Consider the following 10,064-nt stretch of genomic DNA (forward strand, 5'->3'; position numbering starts at 1 on the left):
CCATATTCATTAAACATTTGTAAAACCCACAATGTGTAAGTGAGTTTTGTATTCATTTCCTGTAATGAAAAATCGAAATTTTCATTCTCTTCCATTGGGAAATCATGACTTCTCTTAAAATCATAATGTTTTACTCCAGAGTCCTTTTCATTTAAAGTCACAGATTTTATGTTCATTTCGTCCACCACTACATCCTTAGCTATCAGTCTTCTTCTTTTTCTTCTTCTTTTTGCCTTCTTTTTATGACACATCTCATATGGTGTTTTTTCATATTTTCTAAAGTTCTACTTGGGGACCAATTAACTAAATAAGTTGCTGTTAAAACAGCTTCAACCCAAAAACTTGTATTATTTTAATCATAGACCAAGCTTTTTCAGCGATTGTTCTAATCATCCGCTCTGCAACACCATTCAACGGTGGGGTATGAGGAACCGTTAAATGATAACTGATACCTTTTTTGACACAAAATTTACGCATTTCATTAGAGAGGTATTACCTGCCATTATCAATATATAGACTTACCATTTTTAAGTTAAAATGAGCCTCACTTTTCGCCACAAATCTATCAATAGTTGAGGGCATAATCGGATTACATACATCAGAATAAATAACGAACAATAGGCGGTAAATACTTTTATTATTTGATTTTTCAAATATTAGCCTAGATTGCTTTCCGTTATTACACACCTCACATATTTCATTTCTATTTAGCTGTATGCTTTTTATAAGTTCAACATCTCAAAACAATCTATTTCGTATAATTTCTAAGAATTTCCCTACACTAACATGGCCCAATCTTTCATGCCACTAGCGATATTCTGCATTATTTTAAATTTGGAATGTATATACTTTACTCCTTAAATAAAATTTCACAATCTGTACATAATACTTACATATCCCTTCAAATGCCAAGTTACCATTTTTAATTTTCAAAGGATCCAAGGAAGTTTTATAACTTTGTTAATGCTAAGCGAAAGTCTTCATGACCACACTCAACAAATCAAGCAGTAGCCAAGTTGGGAACAGTACCAGGCGCTCAGTAGCACCCACTGCATATGAGAATTGCTGATCAGCATATTACACATCTCATAACTCCGCGGTTCCACTTCCTACATCTGGGAATAGGGCTCGTAATACGCTATCTTCACAAGCAGCTAACCTACGTTAGCTCAACCTCAGCGCAGTTCCGCATCGCCTGTGGTCCGGAATCGCAGTAACCTTCGTTACCATTGCCGCGACGCGATCGTCCTGCCAGCAAAGCGTCCCCGTGCCAGCGACAAGTGCTCATTACCCCCTTGTCCTGCGGTGTGCCCCGGAAGTGTCTACTTCGGTTAGGCACAAACATTGGTGCCCTGCAGCATCTTAAGGGCATTCATGGCTAGGTGGGAGCGCTTGGCTAGGTCATCGATAGCCACCAAATTTAATCAATTTTTCCGTCAATACTTAAAGGTATGTACCTTGGTTTACGTTTTTTTGTTCTTAGTAATGACCGATAGTTTAGTGATGTGAGACAGCAGAGTTGTCGATATTTATGTTGCGAGCTGTGACATTAGGGGTACACTGCCCTGAGATAAGACTGAGCTAGCGGCACTGCCATCGAAAAATATGCAGTTCGTAACATTCTTAATTTCAATTACCATCTACATGCCAATTATTCAAATCGGGCAGTCTCCTTCGCACTCCCTTTAGCTGAGTTACACTTGCTTTAAAGTGTGTTTGCGAATAAAAGGCTTTTCTCAAGGAGGGGGTTTCCGCTTCAGCGACATAATTGGACTGCAATGTCGGTGTTATAAGATAATTGTTGTTCCTTAAAATGCTGGTGCCATTTTAAGCGGATTCTTATTCCAGTTGAGTATAGCTAAAGCGAACGGCTAATCGGCATAAGAAACCCGTATCCGAAGGGAGAGGACGTGCAAAGTTGTCATCTAGCTTTCATTGCGTTTAGACGTGCTTATAATATTCGCTATGTTACTTCCCCGCTGTCCCGAGTGCAAAACCGATGTTACATTGGCCCAGCTTCGCGCTTCGGATGCTGTTCGCTGCTCTTCTTTGTGCCGTCGCGCCTATCATACTTCTTGCGTAGCCCTACCGGACGATGTGCTCAAACTCTTTTTAAATCCAAATATACTGTGGCAATGTGATAACTGTGTGGTTGCGAATGATTCGCATTTTAAAATCGATGAATTCGATGGTAAATTGAAAGCCCTGGAGCGCTTATACCAGGGCCTTCATAATAAATTCTTGGAGGCGTTCCCCCTAAAGATGATGTATTGAATCAGAATGTTAATCCCAAGCCTCGTCTACCGAGACCTACCAACGTAGCTGCAGCTCCCCAGTCATATGCGGATGCTGCTGCTACGTCTTCCGCGGTCGTTGACCCTTCTAATCATGCTCTGGATATTGAGAGAGGAAGTTTCATACAGGTTCGAAATAAGAAGAGAAGGAACAACAACAAGCCCAATAAACATGTTGTTGGAGTGGCTCCTAGTGCCGAAGATCTTCATGTTTGGCCGACCAAGAAATTTTTGCATGTCGGAAAGTTTGCAACTGATACAGAGCCGAACACTGTTTTAAAATACGTGTCCACCAAGCTTAAGGTGGATGCTAGTTCTCTCACTTGTGTAAAACTTGTAAAAAAAGATGTTGACGTTACAACTTTAAAGTTTGTAAATTTCAAGCTTGGTATCCCCGATCAGCTTTACGATAAAGTCTTCAAAAACGATTTCTGGCCGAACTCAGTTAAGGTCAAAAGATTTATTCATAGAAAACGGGCCATTGTTGTAGGGGATGGAATCTTATCTAATTTGCCGGAGCCTGGACAAACTTCATCATCAATTCAGCCATCAAAAAGCCCCTAGTGTTCGACGCCACTGGCGTCGATACTTTTGCGGGACATCGTCTGCAAGCCTTTCCTCATTTGTCGGAGTCGTTTTCGCAACAACATTGGCAGCTGCTTGCCTTTCTCACTGCGCTCTCTTCATCTTCTGACTCTCTCCTAACGCACCATTGACAACATCAGCCGGAGCTTTTGTTGTCCACTTTGTGCGACATTCGCCGTCCGCCTGGCTCGGATTTGCGCTCACATCATTTTCCGTTGCTCTCCTGATGCTTCATCAAAAACATCAGCCGGAGCTTTTGTTGTTTGCTTTGCGCGACATTCGCTGTCCGCCTGGTTCTAATATCGGCGCGCTCCTCGGAGTTGCGCTCTCATCATCTTGCGCCCCTCTCCCGTTGCACCATCAACAACATCAGCAGGAGCTTTTGTTGTCCGCTGTGCGCGACTTTCGCCGTCCGCCGTCTAATATCGGCGCCCTCCTCGGAGTTGCGCTCTCATCATCTTGCGCCTCTCTTCCGAAGTACCTAGATAGTCGGCTGGATTCTTACTCTTCATCGCCTAATAGTTATGCGCTCTCCGTCTCTACCTTTCTGACGTTCGTCTTTCTACAACAACTTTTATCGACACATTTGGCTGGATGGCGAGCCTCTCTCTGACGGTGCTCTCTGGAGATGCGTTCGCCATCAACAACAACAATGGACTGCGGCTGCTGTAGTACGTTCTCGCTCTTTATTACCGGAAGTGGATTCACCTGCGAGCATTTATATTTTGAATGCTAATATTGACTGCCCACCTAATATTTGGAGCGCCGATCACCAGCCTATTCGTATCCGTACCACTACTTTACTGAAGGTTCTTACAAATAATTTTATAAATTATGATAAAATTATTAATAGCATGACCATGGATGACCGGATATGCGCTAACAATACAAATTTCAATATTTATTTTCAAAATATCGGTGGTATGCGTACGAAAGCTCAATCCCTTTTCCAGGCAACGTCTCATGGTGATCATGACGTCATCATTTTTGTTGAAACCTGGCTCAATATGGATTTCTTCGATAATGAATTCTTTGATTCAAATCTTTTTCATGTGTTCCGTAAGGATCGAGATTTCGTTAAAACACAATGCTCCAGAGGTGGCGGAGTTTTAATTGCTGTGCGGCGTGAGCTGCGTTGCATTGCTATTCGTCTCCAGAAAGAGGATTCTCTGCTCGATCTCTCGCTGGTCCTACGGAAACAATTTTCATGACAGTATTGTAGTATGCACTTACATTGAATATCTACTGTACCAAGAGTACTTGAATCAAACACACTGTAACACTTTGTTGCAGTGTTTACATAAACAAAGACTCGGTCAAAAACCTAAAGTGGCCGAAACATGAGTCGATCGGCGGCGTACACAGAAAGTGCAGGTGTCAGCATTCTGTTGCACACGCCAGCCGCTCAGCCAAAGTCAAGTACATACATATAACTCCGCGCTCCAGACTAAGTGAGCATAGCTATATACTTAAGAATATATAGGCCGTCTCTCCGCTGCCGCTGTTGGCAGCGCCGCTATGAGACTTAGACCTCCTTAGCTCCTAAGTAAATTAAGTTGGTGAAGATACTCTTTTGAGCTCAGAGCGGCAACAACGGCTGCTCTGCTCCGAATACAATACAAATAAAAATCATCCAAATGGATATCTAACCTAAATGAATTGGCCTTATATTATTTGGGCTTTATGGAAAATCCTACACGTTTAAACATATTACATGGCGACCGTGACGATGGTCCTGGAGGACCTAGGACAGCAAAACTGCAGGACAGGAAATTAAAGACGATTTCATTTCACCGTGACGCTGGTCCTGGAAGACCTAGAAAGGAACAACTGGAGGACAGAAATTGATGAATTTCATTAGCAGCAGACAAAAAATAATATCGCAGTGAGTAGAGTGTGATGTGTGCAAAACGCAGTGGTGTGGTAAAGAGACTAAAATCCAGAAGGGCTGAATTACTGAAGCTACTAAATAGCGGAAGTAAATTAAATTGGAACGATTCGGTCAAATTACATGCCGAACTCGAAAATATAAAAACTTTAATAAGTGAAAGACAAAATCAAGCCACAGCCACAAATACACACACCTACCCTGCAATTAAAAGTCTTGCAAAAACTAATGTAAAATTACCTCCACCACAGAAGAAAGAAATACCAAAATTTACTAAGAAGTGCCCAAACGACTGCGAGGGACCACTGTGCTCGCCCCATTGCGAGTACACCTGTGCAGCCAGCACCGGTGCCCCAACAAAGAAGACCGACGAGGAAGTCCAGCCTGTGCAGCCAGCACCGGCCACGTCTTGCCAACCAAGCGAGACCAAGAATAAGTGAGCCGACAGCGCTTCATAGAGCTCATATTTTTTTTTTACCATGCACTGCGTTGCATAATTTTTTTCATTGCACTGCGATGCATATTTTTTTTATATTTTATAAAAAACTAATGTAAAATTGACTGACATTAAAGTTGCCCAATTAGCGTGTGGCCTGAAAACCATACAAAAACTAGGCAGGCTTTCCCATTGTTAAAAAATAAATTTTTATCAAATTATACAAAAAATATTTCATGGCTCAATAAAGCAAATTTTTAACTACATGAGCCAAACTAAATGGCAAATAAGTTATAAAGTAAACTACACACCTATAGCTATAACAGCTCATAGAAAACACCCAAAATGGGTTTAGTAGACGTAAGAGAAGTGGACTCCACAGCAAACGTCATAAATAAAATCGAGTCTAAAAATATTAATACAGACTTAACGAACATTTTATTATCAATTATTGTCTTTATTATGAGCGCATTTATTTTGTACAATGCATATATGTTTCATAATAAATGTATATCAAAGAGAGCCATAAAAAAAAACCAGGCTAATGATCTGGACAAAATATAAATACATAAAGCGCCAACAATAATTATAAAAAGGTGTTCAAAATAAAGTAATAACAAAAGAGCAAACCATTTAACATAAATATGTATGTCCATATATTGATATATTGAATATAGATATTATTTCATCTAATAATCATATCTAATGTACAACAAAAATAAATAATTAAAAAAAATAATAATAAACATAAAATATGAATACTACAGAGTGTATTAGAATCGCTCTTGATAGGGAACCCAACTTTCAGAACAGGGTATTATCAATAATTGAAAAAGGAGCTGAGCCTCTACTAATTAATGAATTCGAATATGAGTACATGAATAGGTACAACTTAGACTTTTCTCCCTTGATACATTACCCAAGTACCCAGAAGGCGATAGTATTGAGCACCGTCCCGGCCCTAAAAATTAGATCAGTTATTAACGATAACAAGTTACTTGGGAGACATCTTTCATTGATGGTTTCAAGAACCTAGAAAATATTCCATTAAATAATAATAATAATATAAAAATTGATTTTGACAGATCTTATAAGTCACTATCAAGACGCCTTCCAGCACAGCAAAACACTGTGAACAAGCAGGCCGAAATATTAGTAACACGCTTCAATACAGCGCGTATACTAATATACGATCAGAGAGTCAGGCTAAACAAAGCCCATTGGTCTCAGGTATCAAAATATTTAAACAACTAACGGGATAACCTAATATTTATAAAGCAAAGGTACGACTTAACAATTTCAGTACCAACTATCCTAAATACACCTTTGAAGATAGAAGCTAGAGAAGAGTCAGAATCATCAGATCCACCAGTACAAGCTGGGGCTGACGACCGTATCTCTAAAGATCCCGATATAGAAGAAAAAGATATAAACAACCTCACCTTATTCAATCTGAATTATCAGACCAGGAATCGACCGACTCGGATTCTCACAACGGCATTGTAGAAATAAATCCAATCAAAATGGCACAAACTAATATTGATTTTATTAATACAGCATCCAAGCTTATACCAGTTTTCGATGGTAAAGCTGAAAACTTAACAAGTTTTATGGATGCATTAGAAATAATAGAATCAATAAAAGGCGAACACGAACAATAAGCAGTTTCCATTATAAAAACAAAGCTAAAAGGTGTCGCCAGAAATCTAATCGGAAATGAAACAACAATAGCTGAAGTCATTTCCAAATTAAACGAGAAAGGAAGTTAACTTCGGCAAGCCGAAGTTTGAATACCCTTGCAGTTATAAGAAATAATCAATGTTAGTGACACTATGTTACATTTTAAGGATTGTTGCTAGCTTCAGTGATATTAAAACAATTTCACGTACTCAGCCCCCACACCACGTCAAGGTCACAATCCACGAGGGGGAAAATATTATCATTTATATATATATATACAATTTTGAAAACTACGTTGATAGATAGAAATAAATAAATTAATAATACCATAAAAACACATATATACAATATGCTATATACAATTAATTATTTTTTCTAACCTATTACAATTTTTACTATTTATATATTTAATTATATTACCTGCTACAAGCTATACTTAAATAAAATTCCATCGTGGTGGCTATATGGTGTCTCATAAGTAATGGCAAGAGCTTGTGGAATTCGAGAATCTGAAAATATCCAATCAATTTGTGTTATTTGTTTTGTTGTGGGAGAATGATTGATTGAAAAGAGGTTATAGGCATTCAAGTGTTCCTCCAGAATATCAGTCCCTGTGGATCTGCAAATATTAAAATCTCCTAATATTACTACTTTAGTATTATCCATTCTACGCACTTTTTCCACATCAGCTTTAATTCCATTTCGAAATCTTGCTATTGGAAATCCGGGACTCCCATAAACAGTTATAAATGACGTGTCAAGATATTTAAATGCAATCGATTGATACGTTGCCCTTGTGTTTGTGGACTTCTTTGTCTCAAACAGAAATAATACATTTTGCGAAATGTTTTGTTTAGCATAAATAAGTATTCCGTTCTTCCCAATACCATTCAAATGGTTGCAATCTATTCTTCTTATAATGTCAAAATCCCTTAAAGTCTACTCTTCTTGTGGAAGAGTCTAGGTTTCAACATAAAAAGTTGGCAGAACAAATAATGTTGTCGTTGGCAACATCTTCGCGATGAGCACGAAGAGATTCCACGTTGTGGTAATATAAAAAGATATCCTCATTTTCATTGACCAAAAATTTATAATGCGTAGTCAAAGCCTTTTCCCCTCTTAAACGTTCAAGTTCTTCTTGGACATTTGTAGCTCCAAATCTAGTTGGAGGGACAAAGTCTCCTAAAAGGAAAAGGCCCGATGCGCTAGTTGCTCTGCTGCAACCTACGTACAACGAAGCTCGCTTAATGCCTCTTTTAAGATGCACTGCGACTTTGCTGTAGGTTGCTCCTTGGCTCTTATGGATGGTAATAGCGTCAGCAGGAACAACTGGAAATTCTTTTCGATCAATAGAAGAATGTCCCGAATTTCCGCATTGGAATACTCGGGCTGTTTTATAAATTGGAGTCCAGTCTGGGTGATCATTTCCTCGAACTTTTGACCTAGCTATAGTACCGACAGTGGCATCTGTAAACTTAATTCACAGTCCAGTAACTAATAATGAGCCGTTAACCATACAGTTGTCAATTCGCATTAATTGACCAGTTGCCCCATTAACAAGTCCATCATTTGTGTCAATATTGACGGTAACCATATATTTTGCAGTAGTCTTCAGGTGTAAAATATATGGTAGACCCTGAGTTTCAGAGGTCTTCATGTTTTGGGCATGCCTAAGAGTTGATTCTCGACTTCTTTCAGACATATTAGCTGACTTAACTGTATCTACTGCAGTTGACACAAATTCTTCAGTTCAAATTTGGGCAAGTTTTAGGGAGTTGTAATGGTTTACGTCAGCATTAGAACAGAATAAGTGAATTGCATCGTCAGGAACATCGGTTACTGGAAGAACTCTTGTCCTGAAAAGCTCAATATCTGCATTTGTCATGTTGGCTTCAGACATATTATTCAAAGCCAAAGCAAAAGCGCGGTCGTCACGTTGCCGCATTATTTCCGTTAGCTCGAAAAACTTAAAGTTATTCCAAGGGTTAGCTCCTGCCAGAATATTATAGGGATTAGATGTATTTTCTGCGAATATCCAACGATCTCCATCTGGGCTAAGCTGCTTCAGATCTCCAAACACTATTATAGACTTGCCCCCAAAACTTACATCTTGACTTCTAAAAATTTGACAAAGTCTTTGATCTAAGTATCCAAGCATTTTTGATCCGACCATCGAGATCTCATTTATAATAATTAATTGGATATCAATCAACTTACAATGCATTGTATTTAAAGTGTCATTGCTTAAGGGTCTTAAAGGACCAGATGTTTGATTAACAGGAAGGGAGAAAACTGAATGAAGCGTTAGTCCCCCAATCCCAAAAGCTGCTTTTCCAGTAGGAGCACAAAGTAAAACCTTTGCGGAATCTGTTGCCCCAGAAAGTTTATTTGCTCGCCAAGTTATAGACTGAAATATTGTAGAAATCAATCTGCCTTTTCCCACTCCGGCCCCTCCACCAACATATTCATAAAATGTTTTTTTGGCTGCAACATTATACATTACGTGGGCGTAATACTGGCGTTGCTTAAAGTTGAGAGACCGGGTAAGCGAGCAAAGGTTATTGTCAGATACTATCGGAGGAAGTCTTATAAGAGGAAGTTCGCCATTTGAATCATTTTCATCTTGGAGTACATTTACGTTTTGGCCGACGTCGGGGACTGCCAAAGCTCTGAACTCTTCATCATGGTATTGAGAGGCTGGCCCTTCGGGAAGTGGGCCGTTTTCTTTTCTATCCACATTTTGCAGATCTTGAAGAACTCTCTCTAACTCCATGTCGTCAAACACATTATACTGCTCTTTATTGCGTTTAATAATTTCAAAATTATTTCTGTGTGCTTTCATTGTCTTTTGCAATGACTTCCGTCTCTTCACTTCTCCATGGGAAAAAGAGCATAACGTGCTCTCTAAAATAATCTGATGGAGAAGAGCTTAAACTGAAGCGAACCCACCTAAGAATTAGGGCATGATTACGTATTTTTACCCTACCAGTCCCATCCAGCATTTGGTAACTTTGTGCAGCAACGTTATTTTCTTCATCTGCGTCAAAGTCGATTGGTTCGTCATATTCTTCGTTTGACTGTTCTGACCGTTCATTTAGCTTGGAGAATTTGAACCAAGCCGCACATTCCGCAAGACATAACGATTCTAGTTGTTCATGTCTTTGCACGTATCGATCAAGTA

The 10,064-nt window shown here is 39.1% G+C and overlaps 1 protein-coding gene across 1 annotated transcript in view; it reads right to left on the reverse strand.

The window, feature by feature from the left end:
• LOC118879725 (uncharacterized) overlaps positions 1-5,436 on the reverse strand; it is an 18,540-nt gene extending 13,104 nt beyond the window's left edge. Inside the window, exon 1 of the mRNA XM_070998997.1 lies at positions 2-5,436. The gene's annotated coding sequence lies outside the window, so the exon portion shown is untranslated. The remainder of the gene's footprint in view (position 1) is intronic.
• Between the last annotated feature and the right edge of the window lie 4,628 nt (positions 5,437-10,064).

Source organism: Drosophila suzukii, unplaced genomic scaffold (assembly GCF_043229965.1).
Source record: "Drosophila suzukii unplaced genomic scaffold, CBGP_Dsuzu_IsoJpt1.0 scf_20, whole genome shotgun sequence".
Lineage (NCBI taxonomy): Eukaryota > Metazoa > Arthropoda > Insecta > Diptera > Drosophilidae > Drosophila > Drosophila suzukii.